A 20,151-nucleotide genomic window follows, 5' to 3' on the forward strand; every position below is an offset into this window, starting at 1 on the left:
CTGATCTGCCAAGCTACCATTGCTATTCCCAAAAAGGGGGATGTGGAGCGGCACTTTAGGACTGTTCATAAAAACTACGATACTGACTACTTTTACATGGACAGCAGTAATCTAATTATTGACCTTACTCTGAGTAAGATAATAATGTGATTAAGGTGTTTACGTGAATCGCTTTTAGAATACTCCTGTCATGTTCCCGTTTTACATGTTATAGAACATTTCACGTATCGACATACAGTTGGTCTTCGTTATGGTACCGTATACAGTTTTGGTTGTTTTTATCTCATTTTTTTTTTTTTTACGAACGCTTTAAGTGCAGTTAATTATTTGTCATGCTGTACGTGCTAATAGACGACTGCTTGAAGCCGTGGGCTGCGTCTCAAACCGCGTACTTACCGTCTATATAGTAGCCGAGATACATTACAGGCCTATAGTAGGAAAGTATGCGGTTTGGGACGCGGCCGATCTCTCTTGTTCGCCGTAAAACGTAAAACTGCCGTGTGTGATCGTGTCCTGTCGCAAAATGCGGTGAAAACTCTCACACAACGTTCATAATGTGATTAAGGTGTTTACATGTCTGTAATACTCGTCCGTAATGCGACTAAAACAGCAGTACTCCACCTGTTTTAATTCGATTAGAGCTTAATTCGAGTGTGACCTTAATTAGATTAAGGTAAGTAAAAATAGCTGTTTACATGGTAGTTTCTTAATCAGAGTATGGTCTTAATCGGGTTAAGAGTGGATTATTTAGCAAAAATGCTAAACATGAAAGAGATCGTGGATGTGGCAACAAAGATCGCCTGTTGTATACGTGCTAGATCACTTCAAATACAGCTGTTCGTGCGCATCTGGAGAAGGCAGACTGCGACCACTCTGAGCTCCTGCTACACACTGACGTGAGATGGCTTAGTAGGGGTAAATTCCTGCAGAGATTTCGAGAGCTCTGTCCGGAGATAAGCGAGTTTCTTTTTGCTGTTGAACATGCAGAATGCACTGAAACTCAATGATGATCAGTGGCTGCTGGACCCAAGTCCAGCATTTTTAACCGATCTGACCAACATGTTAAATGAGCTTAATTCAGAGCTTCAAGGAAAAGACAAAACCGTGGTCAATATGATCAGCTCTGTTAATGCCTTTAAACGGAAAATGTAACTTCTGTCCTCAAAGCTGCAGCGCCATGATTCTGGGAACTTCCAAAACCTCGCGTCAGATCTGGAGACGCAGTGGAATTGCGGCTTGTGCGCAGTTGAACATTGCACGCTACACGGAGCAGATTGACAGCTGTCGGTCAGAGTTTGACAGACGCTTTCAAGACTTTGCTTTACTGGAGCCAGTCGCTTCATTCATGTGCTACCCATTCAGGGACAATGTTGAGGTTGATTCACTCGCATCGGAAACTGCAGCGCTGTTTCACCTGAACTCGTCTGAAGTGGTGGATGAGATTTTGAAACTACAGACTGACATTCAGCTGAAGTCCAGGGCTCATGGACAGTTTTGGAACTTCCTCACAGGGGAAAAGTACCCAAACATGAGGAAATGTGCCACCTCCTTGACTGCATTATTTGGCTCTACTTATTTATGTGAGTCAGCCTTTTCCCACATGAACATTATTAAGTCCAAATACCGTTGAAGTATACTCAGTATATATATGAGTAAATATATGTTTCGCATTTTTAGCATAGGTAGATCTCTGTGACTGGTCATGTTACAAGTAGCTCGCAAGTCAAAAAAGTGTGGGCACCCCTGGGTTAGATTATTAGACATCATACACATTTACCATGACTTCATGAGTATATAGTATATTTAATAAAAAACATAATTATAACTCTCGGTTCATATTTGAAGCTCAGTACCTCAGTAAAGCCACATTCATTGCGGTTACAGTGCCCTCCATTAATATTGGCACCCTTGGTAAATATGAACAAAGAAGGCTGTGAACAATTGTCTTTATTTTTCAACCGTTTGATCTTTTGTTAAAAAAATAAAATCACGAAAATACTCTGCTGTCATGGATATCAAACAATTGCAAACACAGCACAGGTTTATCCAAAATATATCTGTGTTAAATATAGGTGTGCAACAGTTATTGCCACCCTTATGAATTCATGTAAGAAAATGATATGTGAAGTGTATTCCCATTGATGTTTTACATTTTTAGTACACCTGGGTGACTACGAACAGGAAATTGTTCAACCAAGATAAATATGAGGTAACACATAGGCCAAATTCAATTAGTCATTCATAACAATTGGTAAGACCAAGCAACATACCTGGGATGTGCAGCAAAAGGTTGTGGAGCTTCACAAAATGGGAAGTGTCTATAACAAAATAGCACAAGCATTGAAAATGCCCATTTCCACCATCTGAGCAATAATTAATAAGTTCCAGTTCCACCATCTGAGCAATAATTAATAAGTTCCAGTCAACTGGAAATGTTATGAATCAACCTGGAAGAGGACGTGTGTCTGTATCGTCTCAACGCACTGTGAAGAGGATCGTTCGAGTGGACAAAAAATCTCCAAGGATCACAGCTGGAGAGCTGCAGAAGTTAGTTGTGTCTTTGGAGTCAGAAAGTCTCCAAAACTACAATCTGAAGTCTTCTACATCACCACAAGCTGTTTGGAAGGGTTTCAAGAAAAAAGCCTCTACTCTCATCAAAAAACAAACTCGAGTGTCTTCAGTTTGCCAGACACTACTGGAACTTCAAATGGGATCGGGTTCTATGGTCAGATGAAACCAAAATAGAGCTTTTTGGTAATAAACACCAGAGGTGGTTTTGGAGCACACAGAGAGGTAGACGTATGGAAAAGTACCTCATGCCCACGGTTAAATATGGTGGTGGCTCTTTAATGTTTTGGGCTGTTCTTCTGTCAGAGGACCTGGACATTTTGTTAGGATACATGGCATCATGGACTCTATCAAGTATCAACAGATATTAAATGAAAACCTGACTGCCCTGCCATGGCCATCCCAGTCCCCTGACTTGAAACCCATAGAAAACCTGTGTGGTGAACTGAAGAGGAGAGTCCACTAACGTGGACTGCAAAATTTGAAGGATTTGGAGAGATTCTGTATAGAGGAACGTCCTAAGATCCCTTGCCGTGTATTCTCCAACCTCATCAGACACTATAGGAGAAAACTCAGAGCTGTTATCTTGGCTAATGGAAGTATAGACTAATACCATGCCAATAATTGTTACACACCTATATTTAAAAAATAAATATTTTGGATAAACCTGTGTTTTGTTTACAATTGTTTGATATCCATGAGAGCAGAGAATTTTTGTGTTTTTTTTTTTTTTAACAAAATATCAAAAGGTTAAACAATAAATGCAATTTTTCACAGCCTTCTTTGCTCATATTTACCAAGGGTGCCAATATTAGTGGAGGGCAGTGTATATCATGTTTTTACTTGCAGTACCTTGTAGAGCCAGTAGGTTCACACAGCACAGACGAGCTCAGATGTACAGATGCTAATCTATGAATGTTTTCATTTAAATGGCAGCAGTGATACAGTTTCAGACTTCCTGCTTCATTATGTAGTCTTATCTGAAAACTGTACACAACTGCACATTATCTCACGTCAGTCATTTCAGATCTGATTTACATTAAAAAAAACATTCATATCTAGTAATGAATGTGATTAATTGACGTTATTATACAAAGAGTTTATTTGTTCTTCAGCAGATATGCGACTTTCATTTTAAATGATTAGCAGTTAAGACATGAAACATTATTGTGGTTTGGTTTCTATTCTAGCTGAGCTGTGTGAGAAATGAGGAAATGCTGCCATTCACATTCTCAGTAAAACCAAAATTAAAACAGTCACACCTGCATGTTCTCACTCTAGTTTCTGTGGCAAACACTAACAGCACTCAGTGAGCTGAGCTAAAAAGAAAAGATAAACACTTTGTGTAAAGGACATTAGACGTTGGATGTTAACTAACTTCCTTCTGCTTAATTCTGATAAAACAGAAATACTTTTATTAGGCCCACGTGTAGCTAGAAGTAATCTTTCTGATCACATGGTTACTCTGGATGGTCTTTCTGTTTCATCATGTAAAGACCTTGGAGTGATTATTGACTCCAGTCTATCATCTGATGCTCATGTAGATAATATTACTAGGATAGCTTTCTTTCATCTCAGAAATATTTCTAACTTAAGAAATATATTGTCACTACATGATGCCGAAATACTAGTTCATGCATTCGTCACCTCTAGATTAGATTACTGTAATGCCTTACTGTCTGGATGTTCCAGTAGGAATATAAATAAGCTCCAGTTAGTCCAGAATGCAGCTGCTAGAGTCCTAACTAGAACTAGAAGATACGACCATATCACACCGATATTATCAGTACTGCATTGGCTCCCAGTAAAATCTCACATTAACTATAAAATACTTTTATTAACCTATAAAGCACTAAACGGTCTCGCGCCATAATATCTAAGCGACCTTTTGGTTTTCTATGATCCACCACGCCTACTTAGATCAAAAGATGCAGGTTATCTGACGGTACCTCGAATAGTGAAGGCTACAGCAGGGGGAAGAGCTTTCTCTTATAGAGCCCCACAGTTATGGAACAGTCTTCCTATTAGTGTTTGGGACTCAGACACAGTCTCAGTGTTTAAGTCTAGGCTTAAAACGTATTTGTTTACTGAAGCCTACCCTGACTAGATTCTGTTCTACTACTTCGCAGTCATAATTATCTTTTTTCTCCCTCTCTCCTTTCGCCGAGCCCCACACGAATTTATGGAGATACTAGAGATCCAGATCCTTTCTGCCTCTGGATGGAGCTCAAATCTTCTCTAATTCCAGACTGCTGGGACTACGGCTGCTCCTAACGCCATACAGACTTCATATAAATCCATAATGAACTTTTTCACACTAACTGTTGTTACCCAGATGAGGATGGGTTCCTTCTGAGTCGGGTTCCTCTCAAGGTTTCTTCCTCTTAAAACATCTTAGGGAGTTTTTCCTTGCCACCGTCTCCACTCAGTGGCTTGCTCAGTTGGGATAAATTCACACCTTTAATATCTGTATACCGTGTTGATATTTCTGTAAAGCTGCTTTGAGACAATGTCTATTGTAAAAAGCGCTATACAAATAAAATTGAATTGAATTGAATTGAATTGAAATGTCTTTGGTGTACAGCAGAAACAAATGAATAGGCCTTGCCGTTCCAATAGTTTCAGAGGGGACTGTACTGTACGCTCCCACTGATATCATTATTAATGCAATTAATTAATACTATTCAATATATGAATGTAACCCTTACCTTAACCTCAGTAACCAAATAATAATAAAACTTCTCACAAGGGCTCAACTCAAATGAACTAACTCACACAACTGATATGGATGTACACTGATCCAACTGATCCTAAGTCCTTAGGGCGACACCAGCGCCCTCGCCACCACCCCACTGACCCACCCACAAGAAAGAGAGTACCTGGCCTGGGCATTCGGGGCTATAGTCCCAAAGATTTTTTCTTTAGCCCCAAATCACTCAGTAGTGAATAATTCACCTAGTGAGCAGTTTGTCAATATGTAACTGAACATCAGTAAAATACTGAAGTGTTGTAATTTTATCTTCAGTAAATGGAGGTGAGACCAATCAGACAAGGTTTACAGGAAAATATGTGGAAATACTTGTGTCTTATTTGCTGACAGCTCTGAATTCTGCCCAAAGCCATCTCACACAGTCAGTGTGAGGGGAAAAATGGATATACACTGATTTTTATTCATTTTTAACCAGTAAAGTCGCTGAAACTGAATCACTAACATCCTCTGACATGTAAATGCCTATATGAGTTCCAGTTTACGTGAACATGATATGAGCAGAACACAAGGACAGATAATGTACTCTGCATGGCTCTGTAGCAGCTAAACCCATACGATGATAGCTTAGTTAGCTTAGCTTGACACCAAACTAGCCTAGTCTCATGTTAGAGAGCCAAATGGTTTTATATTTTATGGTCTGGTAGTCCTGCAAACAATGAAAACACCTGAGGCAAGTTTTATGATAAATCCAACTTTTTATCTGATCAAGTCATACATTGACAGGTAAATTACCACAGCCTTCAATAAAAAATAGGCTACTAGCTGAGTTGAGAATGTTGAGCTGGAGAACTCGAGAACTTTATCTCAAGTTTTACTACCTGTACCACTGAGTTGGGAATTGTGATTTATATCAAGTAGGTCCATCAGCAAGGTTTTTACAAACAGATTATGAAAGTTTACTCAGATTACTCATTCACTTTGAGTAGTTTTCAATTCTCATTCATGAAATTATGGGGACATTAAGAAAACATCATGGGAGCATTAAGAGAACATTAGGGGAACGTTCTGCAAACCTATAAACATCTTTCTGTTTCCATAAAGAAAACTTTAATGGCTAACAAAAAACAAACCTTAAAAATGTATGTTCTGGATATAACCTGATATAATATAATCACCTGATTATTCCCCTTTCCATGTATATACTGCCCCCCAGTGGTGTCAGCCTCCAAATACATGTATTACATATACATTTACAAGTGCATCTAAAAGAAAAAATGTAATACTGTGGAAAAATCAATTTTTGCCATAATTTAATATGTATATTCTAGATTCATTACACATGAAGTGACATATTTCCACATTTTTTTGTTGTTTTAATCTCAATTATTTTGGTTTACAGCTCATGGAAATCAAAAATCACAAAATATTAGAATAAAGAATTTAAAATGCAGAAATGTAGACCTGAGAATAGCTATAATCAGATAATTAACTCAAAACACCTGCAAAAGTTTCCTGAGCCTTTAATCTCTCAGTCTGGTTCAGTACACACATCCACAATCATGGGAAGATGACAGTAAATTGCATATTTCATTTGGAAATCAAGGTCCCAGAGTCTGGAGGAAGAATGGAGAGGCCACTGTGTCCAGTGTAAAGTCCAGTGTGAAGTTTCCACAGTCAGTGATGATTTGGGGTGCCATGTCATCTGGTGGTGTTGGTCCACTGTGTTTTCTCAAGTCGAGAGTCAATACGATGCCTACCAGGAGATTTTAGAACACTTCATGCTTCAATTTGCTGACAAGCTTTATGGAGATGCTGATTTCCTATTCCAGCAGGACTTGGCACCTGCCCAGAGTGCCAAAACTACTAGTAACTGGTTTACTGACCGTGGTGTTACTGTGCTTGATTGGACAGCGAACTCGCCTGACCTGAACCCCATAGAGAATCTATGAGAGACACCAGACCCAACAATACAGACGAGCTATAGCCACTATCAAAGCAACCTGGGCCTCCAGAACACCTCAGCAGTGCCACAGGCTGATTGCCTCCATGCCACGGAGCATTGATGCAGTAATTTGTGCAAAACCATTAAAGCCCTGACCGAGTATTGAGTGCATAAATTAACATACTTTTCAGTCGGTCGAGTTTCTGTATTATAAATTCTTTATTCTAATATTCTGAGATACTGGATTTTTGATTTCCATGAGATGTAAGCCATAATCATTGAGATTAAAAGAAAAAAGGCTTGAAATATTTCACTTTATGTATAATGAATCTAGAAAATATGAAAGCATCACTTTTTGAATTAAATTTATGAAAAAAAGAACTTTTCCACAAATTTTTTAGATACACCTGTATCTACAATGGCTCCTACACACCGACCCCATAATTGTTGGTGTGCAACTACAATCCTTTAAATTATCAAAGGAGCCGGAATATGTATGTGTGTATGTCTACTTTAGAGATCAGTCCTCAGTGTCTTCTAAAAACAGGCAGATTTTAATCACAGGTCTGTCCAGTAATCCTGTTTTAGTTTTGAGTTGTGCAGTTCGTATTAGTCCTCTACTGTCAGGATATGTTTGAGTTATTTTGTCAAGTAGCCAAGAACCCCATGGAGCTGCTGGATCCATGATGATCACAATATCACCAACAGCGAAGCTTCTGTGTGGTTTCGTCCACTTCTGATATTCCTGGAGCAGTGGAAGGAATTCTCTGATCCACCTTTTCCAAAAAAGATCAGACAAGTATTGGACTTGTCTCCATTTATGTCTGATGTACAGATCACTTTCTTTAAAAAGTCATGCTAGAAGAAGTGGTTTTGATCTCAGCTATAAAATGTGATTGGTCATAAGAGCTTCTAAGGAAAATATATAGAAAATATATATAGAAAATATCTATGACGTGTAATCAATATGTATAACTCACTTCTGGATATCTTAATGAAGTGTATTCAATATGTAACCTACATTTAGAAGTACTACCTAAAGCATAATCGAATTATTAGTATGGGTTAAAAAGCATAATCTAAACTCCATTCATTACTGAAACAGGTCGATATATTGCATTTCTTATAGCTGAAGTGAAACTAAATACAGATTTTTTGCAGTATGTGACATTGTTCTCATTTGTCTTCTTAAAGAAAAGAAACAAGTCAGCGTTACATCATATTCTCTGTTCCTCTTCCCTTTTTAGTGCTTATTTCACTTATCCGAGTCGGACACGCTCAAGGTGATTTATACATATTTTATTGCCTATGTTGTGTACATGTTGGATTTGTATTAAGGTGGAGAAGATTGTTTGTACATTGTCATGCAGAATGTAAGTTGTTTACATTGACAGTGTGTGTTTGCTTTTTGACTTTTCCAGCAGTGTTTAAACCAGTTCTGTCTGTGGAGCCGAATTCACCTCAAATATTCAGAGGAGAGACGGTTACACTCACATGTAGGATTTCAGGAGGAAATGGACCGTACTACTGGTACAAAGATCGTGTTTATAGTCACAGTTCTGCTGAAAATTACTACACTATAAAAGTAGATCAGAGTCACAGATACAGATGTTACGGGTCTATTGATGGATGGTCAACGGCATGGAGTAATGAAGTGACTCTCTCAGTGATCGGTACATGTCTGATCTTACACTCCTGTAACATGCACTGATACACATAATCATTACAAAACACACTGATTAAATATCAGATGGTCAGAGAAGGGTGTGTTTGACTGATTTGATGTATTTGTTGTAACTGTACAGAGAGACCAAAAGCCGTTCTGACTCTGCAGCCTGATGGACAGATATTCAGTGGACAGGAAGTCACTTTCACATGTGAAATACGAGGACATGCAGACACTGAGTGGATGTACAACTGGAATAAAGATGGTGTCCAAATATCCTCCTACACTGAGAGCAGGAAATATTCATTCACTGCTGTAGAGTCTCTCAGCGCTAAATACACCTGCAGCGGACGGAGAAGAAGCGACTCTCAGACCTCAGAGACCAGCAACACTGTTACACTCACTGTGTCAGGTGTGTGTGTGTGTGTGTGTGTGCGTGTTAATCTCTACCTCACACCAATATTTATTAACTTCAGCATCACATCACTACATGCAGTGTGGATTAAAGTCACACGATTTATTTAAAATGTCACAGATCCGGAAAAAAACAACGTTTAGTTACTTATCCTGTGTCTAGTAATGATGAATGGTGTAGTTGTACATTCACTGTGTTCAACATTCATAATAGTGAACACACTGATGAAGATGAATTCATTAAGAGTGTGTATTTATGCACCACTCATAAAGTGCATTTGAAAAAAAATGAAAACCTTTTAAACTCCAGTGTGTTTGTTTGATTATGAAAAAATGTATTCAATTAATTCCATGTACAGTATATATACAGTGTAATGATATTGTCACAGCTCAGTCAGATCAGAACTTAATTTCCCAAGATGCAACACTCACTTCTCATGCACGCATGCGCTCACCATCCCCGGAGTTCTGATCAGACACACCTGGCACCAATCACACACACACACACATACACACACACACACCGCTAGTACTTAGGGATGTCATTCACCTAGAGTCAATGTGAAGTCTACGTTCAGTCAACTCGTCTCTCTGCGTTACCAAGCCGATCTAGTTAGTTAGTCTTCTCGTGATCCTCGACCCCTGTTTCCGGTTTCGACTACGCTCTCTGCCTGACCCCGTTTGTGTTGTTCGTCCGATCGCTTGACCTTTGCCTGTCTTACGACTACGTTTCTTGAACTCCCCGATCCCACGCTCTACACCTGCCCCCGCTCCTGCTTCCGTGCCGACTCGAGGTTCCTGACAGATATTATAAGACCATGTTGTCCATGTGATAAAGTCACACAACTGTAACTGTTTAACAAATGCTGAATATAAATGCATTATTAGACACAAATCATCTGATTAAGATGATAAAACTCTTGTTGATGTTGTAAAGAGGAAAACTTTAATATCATCATCATTTCATATCAACAGAAAAACCCAAACCGACTGTGAGAGTGAATCCTCAGAGCTCCGTCTACACTGGAGACAGAGTTACTCTGAACTGTAATCTGCTGTCTAATGGATGGACTTTTCTCTGGTACAAAGATCGAGTCCAAGTAGCTGAAGACACCAACACACTCCATGATACAGTCTCTAATGCAGGAGAAACAGTGTATCAGTGTAAAGCACGCAGAGGAAACTACGACTCAGAGCTCAGTGATACAGTTACACTTACAGTTAGAGGTACGTCATGCTTTCTACTCTCTCACTGCATGTTTTAAGTTATTTCTTATTATATTTTAGATATTTATAAAGCCTGTCATTCATGAACAGTAGAGCAAAAGTTAAAGTACCGCTGAGTGTGTGTTCATCAGGAAGAGAATCTCTGTTATAAGAGATACAGACTATCAGATATCAGTGTTATGTAGGGATAATAAATCTCATGGTAGTAGAAAGATGGAAATTATAATTACACAGCACTCATGTTAATCAGACTCATGATGGTGTTTATAATTGTAACTGAAACACAGACATTAGTGCTGAAACACTCACTACAGAATATTAAATTATGATCAATATAGAAATAATGTACAGTGTGTGTCTGATACCAGAGGCCTTAAAGCTACACTGTAAATAAATCACCTGCTTCGTCTCTATAAGTGCTGACTAATCACTTTGGAAATCATACATAAGAGACCTGGAGCCAGATCACATCAGGATCTCGAGTAATTGTAGGATTTTCTTTCTTTTGCTCCACTCTGCTTCCTTACCAATGACCAAAACATGGAATTATACAGAATAAAATGTGATGTCAAATAAATGGATTAAAAAAACAGAAATACTTTTATTAGGCCCACGTGTAGCTAGAAGTATCCTTTCTGATCACATGGTTACTCTGGATGGTCTTTCTGTTTCATCATGTGCAGCAGTTAAAGACCTTGGAGTGATTATTGACTCCAGCCTATCATTTGATGCTCATGTAGATAATATTACTAGGATAGCCTTCTTTCATCTCAGAAATATTTCTAAAATAAGAAACATATTGTCACTACATGATGCGGAAATACTAGTTCATGCATTCGTCACCTCTAGATTAGATTATTGTAATGCCATACTGTCTGGATGTTCCAGTAGGAATATAAAAAAGCTCCAATTAGTCCAGAATGCAGCTGCTAGAGTCCTAACTAGAACTAGAAGATACGACCATATCACACCGATATTATCAATACTGCATTGGCTCCCAGTAAAATCTCGCATTAATTATAAAATACTCTTATTAACCTATAAAGCACTAAACGGTCTCGCGCCACAATATCTAAGCGACCTTTTGGTTTTATATGATCCGCCACGCCTACTTAGATCAAAAGATGCAGGTTATCTGACGGTACCTCGAATAGTGAAGGCTACAGCAGGGGGAAGAGCTTTCTCTTATAGGGCCCCACAGTTATGGAACAGTCTTCCTATTAGTGTTCGGGACTCAGACACAGTCTCAGTGTTTAAGTCTAAGCTTAAAACGTATTTGTTTACTCAAGCCTACCCTGACTAGATTCTGTTCTACTTTCTCCCTCTCTCCTTTCGCCGAGTACCATTTATGGAGATACTAGAGATCCAGATCCTTTCAGCCTCTGGATGGAGCTCAAATCTTCTCTAATTCCAGACTGCTGGGACTACGGCTGCTCTTAACACCATACAGACTTCATATAAATCCATAATGAACTTTTTCACAATATCTGTTGTTACCCAGATGAGGATGGGTTCCCTTCTGAGTCGGGTTCCTCTCAAGGTTTCTTCCTCTTAAAACATCTTAGGGAGTTTTTCCTTGCCACCGTCGCCACTCAGTGGCTTGCTCAGTTGGGATAAATTCACACCTTTAATATCTGTATACCGTGTTGATATTTCTGTAAAGCTGCTTTGAGACAATGTCTATTGTAAAAAGCGCTATACAAATACAATTGAATTGAATTGAATTGAATAGAAGTAGAACTGAATATTATTGAAGTGTGTTTGTATCTGGGATGTTAAAATTGTTTCTGTAGAGATTCCTATATCTGTGGTGACCATAAAGCCTGATAAACATGTGTTCAAAGGAGAGACTGTGACTCCTACTACTAATAATAATAAGAGGAAGAAGGAGTACACAAATACATTCAATTTCTGTAGCACGTAGCACCTAACACTCAAACTGACTGTTAAAAAAAAAAAAAAAAAAAACAGTAGGAAAATGACTAGCAGGAAGAAAAAAAAAAGGAAAACTGTTGGTTCAAAGCATGTGTTTTGAGTTCATGGACGTGCAGTTAAAGGCCTGGTGGTGGATTATGGCATTGAATATACTGCCCATTCTTGTCAGTCTGCTCGTTAGGAGCCGCTAGTAGATCAGTACTGGTGGATCTAAGACTCCAGGGTGTAGAGTGTTACAGCGAGGTCATGTACTGTGTGAGAATTAAGAGTTTGTTTGATTCTCTGTGAGATGGGTAACCAGTGTTCATGATAGAGTACACATTTAATGTGTGGTTGGTATGAGTAAAGACTATAGCAAACATATTTTTCAAACATGTTGAAGTTGATTAAGAGTTATACCAGAAATGAGAATGAAGAGATCTTCAAAAATCTAACTGTGAAACTCATGCAGCAAAAATTCCACATCTTTCAAACTAAGTAAGGGTCATGCAGAGCTGATAAAGAGATTGTTGTGAGTGACCTAATACAGAGTTCAAATGAAACTGTGTTTTCAAAAATTATAAATATTTTTTTACATTTGTAGAAGGTTTAACGTTAATGCCATCAATATCTACTGAATATCTGGAATTTTAAAACAAATGAGTTTTGGGTGCAAATAAAATGTCTGTTTTATCAGAGTTCAATTTAAGAACGTTGGAGTCCATCCATTATTCTAGATCATGAATGTATACAGTTAATGATGTGGAAAACATAGCTCATGATGAGATAAATCAGTGTTATCTGCTTAACAGTGGAAACTCTGATGTTTTTGAATGATCTGAGCAAGTGGCTGCATATACTGTACCTGTAGTTAAAAGGAGAGGGCCAAGGATTGATCATTGAGGGATACCTTGTGTGTCAGGGACAGGACAAAAAAGGAAACATGAACCAAGCTAGAAATACTGATGGAGGAAAGGCACCAGCATCAGCAGAAAGGAGTAGATTATGAGTGACTCCTTGAAGAGCAGTCTCAGTAGGGAATGTGGATCTGATTAGAAAGGCTCAGAGAGATTGCTGGTAAACACTCTTTAAAACAGTTTGGACAGAAATGGAGAATTAGAAATTGGGCTATTATTAGTGACAGCAGGTTTTTTTTATCATTTGTGTCTTTTTCTTTCCTCCATCTCAGGTTCAACATACAATACTGTTATAGTATTTGTGTCTGTGGGACTGAGCTTGGCCTTTCTGTTCATCATCCTTTTACTGATCCTGCGTTGGTGGCACAAATCCAACAAAGGTCTGATAACTAGTTTTCACTAAATTGCTTATAATATAATCAGTACTTCTACAAAGCATGGTGTACAAAACATGAAATAGTATAAGCTACACGAACATGGAAATAACAAACATGTTAACAAAATGGTCTATGACTGGTATTTATATATTTGTATATGACTTCTCCACTAAGTATTAAATACATTTCAGTTAGTGTGTTCAATACTATTTTCCTGTGTTATTCCACTTTATTACACATAACTTCATTTATGGACTTTACTGTTGTGAATTCTTTATATTTCTGGATTTCTTGAGTTAATACTGATGTCTGTTGAAAATTTAACGTGAATAGCCTCATTGGAAATATATTTACTGAACAAAAATGTTGACAGGTTCAATACTTATTTCCCCCACTGTATCTAATACTTTTTTAATAATTACTCATTACACATGATTTAACACAACTACTGTACATAGCTTCTATTAAATAAGAAATAGTTACAAGGTAATAAAAAATATGAATAGAATACTAATTATTACACATTGTACTTGCAATTACATAATTTGGTCCTCGTTTATTAATCATTATCAACTTGTGTCTAAATGTTTTCATAGGCCAAACTAAACAAAAAATAATTCTCACTAGATTTACACAAGTTTTAGTATCACTGATTTTCTTCATACTCATGTATGTTGATGAATTCCAATCAGCTGTAAATTGCATCAAGTGCATTTATGACACAGCAGATTTACATTTAGTGACCACCACAATGTGTTGCAATATGGGGCACCATTATTCTTCTCCTAATTGGTTCACATTAGTGATTCTCCTTAGAAGTGAATTAGCCCACACTCAAGAGCTCTTATAGGATACACTATTGTTTTCCAAACTAACTGGATATTCATGAATAACACATTATGTATGTAAATGCTCCTGTGAATGATTTACAAATAAATGTGTTCATATCCAGCTTGATAAATGAGACAAATTGTTGCTTACACATAATTTAATAGCTTGTAATTTCTCTTTATTTACTTGTACATTGTAGCTATACACTAACGTATAAGCGCTCTCTAAAATAAAGTTTGTATGGTTTATAAATTGAGCAAATGAAGAATTCCTGTCTTCTCATACAGGAAAGGACAGAGACATACAGCAGAACAGCAATCAGACACCAGGCCAGAACCCGAGTCAGTCAGGAGCTGAGGATTCTCAGTCAGGACACACTCCACTTCAGACCGGTCAGACAATGTGTCACATAATGAATACTTTCCTTATGTATACAGTAATTCAATATAAGATTGTGTTCTTACTAACAAGCTAATTTAACAATGTTCATTTCAGTGGAATTGTTTTCAGAATTGTCTGAAAATTTCTCCTGTTTATTCTTTATTTGCACTCCTTTCTGTAGATGTGCACATTTATGCCACTGTGGAGAACGCAAGTAAAAGTGAGAGAGATTTCTTTATTTCATGTCAGATATTTCCACTTGCACTAGAAGGAATAAATCTCAGATTAACACCATACAGTAAATACATCTCCTGTAGTGACGATCACATTGCACTGTGATTAGGTGAAGCTGCAGCTGAACTCAGTGGGGCCGTTTATGCACAGGTCATGAAGAAAAAGGAGTCACACAAGAATAAAGGTGGAGTATTTTTATACTGCAACTTCACATTTTATATATAAAAAATATTTACAGTCTACAGTACATTCAATCATCTGCTATACTAAAAATCTGCATGCACCTCCCATTTTAGGTGTCAGTTCCACTATAAACCTCAGAAAGAAAGGAACTACTAAAACCTGTTTATTATATAATATATTCTACATAATACCACATGTGTAAGGGATAATCCTTGGCTAGGTGTACATTACACGATTTTAATACACTACGTGGAGGCAAAGAACTACTCGATGTGCGGTTATACCATGGTCACTTGCCAGTACTGACAAGATAAATCTAACATTGATGTTTGCAGCACAGTATTTGACTGAAAAGATTAGAAATAACGGTTATTTTTTGTGTTATTTTATTTCCCTAAAGAGGCCACGTTAGGGAATACCGTTGCCATTAAGGTGTACTTGGTCTGCGACAATGTTTCAGTAGGTGGTATGTGTCAACATAACATCCACATGAAAGCTAGGACCCAAGGTTTCTCAGCAGAACATTGCCCAGAGCATCACACTGGCTCCACTGGCTTGCGCTCTTCCCATAGTGCATCCTGGTGCCATCTCCTCCGCAGATAAGCGATGCACACGCACCTGGCCGTCCACATGATGTAAAAGAAAAAGTGCTTCATCACACCAGGCCACCTTCTTCCATGACACTCTGACTGGTCTGCTGTTATACAGCCCTATACACAGCAATCTGCGATGCACTGTGTTTTCTGACACCTTTCTAACATAGCCAGCATTAACATTTACAGCAGTAGTTTGTGCTACAGTAGCTCCTCTGTGGGATTAGAATAGGCAGGCTGGCGTTTGCTCCCCACATGCATCAGTGAGCTTTGGGTGCCCATGATGCTGTCGTCGGTTCACTGGTTGTCCTTCCTTAGACCACTTTTGGTAGATACTACCCACTGCATTACGGAGATGCTCTGATCCAGTCGTCTAGCTATAACAATTTGGCCCTTGTCAAAGTTGCCTCCATCACATCAACTTCAAGGACTGATTGTTCACCTCCTGACTAATATATCCCACCCCTGACAGGTGCCATTGTGTGTGTGTGTTTCAAGTTTTTAAAAAAAATTATAATAATTGAACATGTAGTTCAAACCCATAACAAGGAGAAGTGATGATAAGCTCCACATTTAAAACTGTGTTCAGTTACATCCCATCATGCACCTGTAATTCTCCACACTGATCTCTTTTTCTTTTTCTTTTCTTTGTTTTTTTTTTTTTTTTTTACAAAGGTTGATTCAGATTAAAATGTTATCTGTGTTTGTTTTGTTCTGTTCACTGTCACTGCAGATGATGATGCTGGACCCAGTGATGTGATTTACACTGAGCTTGAACTCAAGCCACAGAAAAAAGCAAAGAAAAATCAAGGTAAAGCTATCTGTACATATTTATATCAATCTGCATGTACATTACTTTTTTATTGTTTTCTGATTTATTAACCAATTCATATAGTTCATGTGTATTTAACAGTTGAGATGGCATTAATGACATTAATTCAGCGTTTCTTGTTTACATCTAGTGAAGGCCAGTGTAGAGTATGGAACTGTTTACTCACAGCTGAAGTAGAGCACATAGGTAAGACAAAATCTGTTCTATTTTCAAATCTCAAATTGAGATAGAAATACTTGGAGAGATCTTAGAATTGTATAGAAAACCTAGTTCAAGTTTTGTGCCTTGCTCAGTAGGAGTTCAGTTGGAGTTATAAACAGTTATAAATATAAATAGTGTAATATAAATGCTACAGCCTCAGTTAGATTGCTAACAACTTTCTAAATTACTACACCTAAAGCAATTCTAAAAGCAAATAATGTCAAAAAGCAGCTCCAGTGTCCTCTCTTCCTGTTGCTGCAAGCCTTACCAGCTGCTGGGTATCATGATGTAATCACAGCGGAAGTGAGTCAACTGTAGAAATGCTCTATAGCTCTTAGCAGTAGAAAATAGAGATGTGCATTCTGGTTCCTCTCACAGCTCAAACACTCAGTAAACAAAGTGAGAGAGTCCTCTAAAACTTTAAATTCCTGGGCTTGATCTTTACTTTTAAAGAAAACTTCTAAACAAATTTAGGAAAACAAATAAACCTCAGTCTATAGAAAAAAAAAAAAAAACCCTATGGCAACCAGATCCCACAGCTGAACGTATAATGCATATTATGACAAATAAATCAGCTGCCTTCACAGTTTTTCACAGTAGAAACTGGGTTTAATACACTTTTTATTTGTACTATATGTATATATCTCCCACCACTACCTGGCCCTATAATTTTACATTCACAAAGACTCGTTTTTGCTGATGTATCATTAGTTACTGTGGAATACAGTGTGTGGATTAAACAAGCCCGTGTCTCTTGTTCAAGACGACATCAAACAATCATCAATTGTTGACTCTACTTCCAATCCAATTTTTTGGGAAAATACCCTAATAACATTTCTATTCATAAAAGATAAAGTGGTTTAAAATCACATCTTTGATGCATTTTCATGTAATTTCCTCCTCGTATAGTACACTGACACTCCTATAAGAAGTGCAAATATTGCAGTGTAATAACATACATGACAGTTTCTCCTTAAATAAGCCATCACTATTTACTGCTTTATATTTAATAATTACTGTATATACTGAAATATAAATTTGCATTGCCTTTTAAATGTTCCTTAATGATTTGCTGTTGGCTTAAAACACCAAAGTTTAACCATTTCAGGAACTAAAATCTAAAACTGCTGTAAATGTTCATTTACAGGTGCTGGAGGAGTGAATACACAACTGAACAGACGAGAGAGAAGAGAGAGAGAAGTTCATCATGTGTGCAGTGACAGTAAAATCGGAGTGAGATTGTTTTGTACAGGTTCTTTGCACTTATTTGGTTTAAAATGTGTGTGGGGCGTATTAAGAACGTGTGTATGGACAGCATTAAGAAGTATTTACAGGGTGTATTTTATTGATTACTTGTGCCACTATTAGGACTGGTTGTAAAGCAAAAGGATTTAGTAGTAATAGTAAGAGTAATAAGTCAATGTGACTGAACTTTTATTCTTGAAAATGTTTTTTCACTCATGTGAGGGGCTTCATCATGTCATCTGTGTGCAGTTCACACCACCAGAACTCTAAGTCGTTATGATCACATACAGAGATACACTGATGTATTTTCCACCACACGGTACAACCACAATCTGCAGCCTACAGTTAAAAAGATCATGTATCATTTCATCATAACAAACATCACTTCATGGTTTCATTGTATTAAGCATGTATTGTATTCTTTGGTTTAAATTTGTAAGCATTTCAGCAATTACAGTTGTACTTTTAGTTCACACAAATGATACCCTGCATTAAAATATACATGTATACAAAGCAGCTGTATTTTATTAAGAGGCGTTATTCACTGATTAACCTCCAGTTGCTTTACAAGTGATGACGTCCTATGAAACAATGCATATATTCATTCTAATGCATCATTATTGTTGTACTCTACAAGAAAAATACCTGCATTGCAGTAGAAATCATCAGCTCTGTTTCTCATTAATATTATGTTTAAAAAGTGGCTAAAGCTAAACAGAGAGCATGAAAAATTTCAGATGAGGAAATATTTTAAAGTGGTCATTTTATCACCTTTACGCACTTGTCAAAAGATTACAGCAGTGCCATCTTCTGGGTATAATTCATTTTAGAAAAGTCTATGCATTATTAAATTATATGTCTTTGAAAATGTACATTTTACATTTGTTTTTAATTTGTGTTTTTTTTTTTTTGTTTTGTTTTTTAGAAATACTAATGGTTAATGACCACAAACACCATTAACTTAAGTGAATAAAAGGCAGTAATCAGCAATATGCGTTCACACACATGACTTTATCTGAAGGTTTCATTGATGCAACATGACACTGAGTTGTTAGAAAAGATATGTGTAGTGACGCCATTGTCTGATGACGTAAAAGAACCGATGAACCGGTTCATTGTAACAAACCGTCCGAAAGAACCGGTTCGTGGAAATGAATCGGACTTTCCATCAGCCCCCGCATGTAGGGTAGCGGCACACTTATAAAGCTGAAGCCCCGCCCATTCGGCATGAACCATTATAAAGAATAAATATCAGGTAAGTATGAACACAACAACCTCACACATAAAGATAAGTATACATCATCATAAACATATAGATATGAACATATAATATGATCATAATGTGAACATACACACATATTAACCACCTTCCTCATGTTCATTTCAATAAAAGTCCCCCTTTTCCCCCAGACACATAAACACTGGTGCAGAAATAGGACAGGAGTTTATCTCCTCCCTCTTGCTGTAGTCTCGGCGGACTGGACCCGGAAGACGGACGCGGACAATCTACAGCACAAACAAAGACAGACTATACAAATATACAGACACGTCAATAAAGATGTTCTGTTTTACACTTATCTGGTGTGTGTAGTGTGATTATTGGGGATGTGGATCAGCAGGGAGAAGTAATGTGTGATAAAAACCTGTGTGTGTGTGTGTGTGTGTGTGTGTGTGTGTGTGTGTGTGAAATGGAGCTGTAGCGCAGACCCACGTGTGCAGTCTAGACAATGACTAAACTACTGCGTGTGTGGGGAGATGATGTGAAGTTAACTAGATGGGCGGAGTGTGAGTGCTGTCTTGTCTTCTGTCACACAAACTTCTATGGGAGGTCCAGATGACTTGTAATGAATAATGAAATAAGAAAAAGAGAATATAATATTATTGTGAATGAAGCAGCTTCACACAGATATAAACCA

The 20,151-nt window shown here is 37.7% G+C and overlaps 1 pseudogene; it reads left to right on the top strand.

Moving 5' to 3' along the window:
* The first annotated feature begins 981 nt into the window (after nt 1-981).
* Nucleotides 982-19,519, top strand: LOC124628311 (carcinoembryonic antigen-related cell adhesion molecule 5-like; annotated as a pseudogene).
* Nucleotides 19,520-20,151: the final 632 nt, after the last annotated feature.

The sequence above is a fragment of the Ictalurus punctatus genome, chromosome 7, assembly GCF_001660625.3.
Source record: "Ictalurus punctatus breed USDA103 chromosome 7, Coco_2.0, whole genome shotgun sequence".
Classification (NCBI taxonomy): Eukaryota; Metazoa; Chordata; class Actinopteri; order Siluriformes; family Ictaluridae; genus Ictalurus; species Ictalurus punctatus.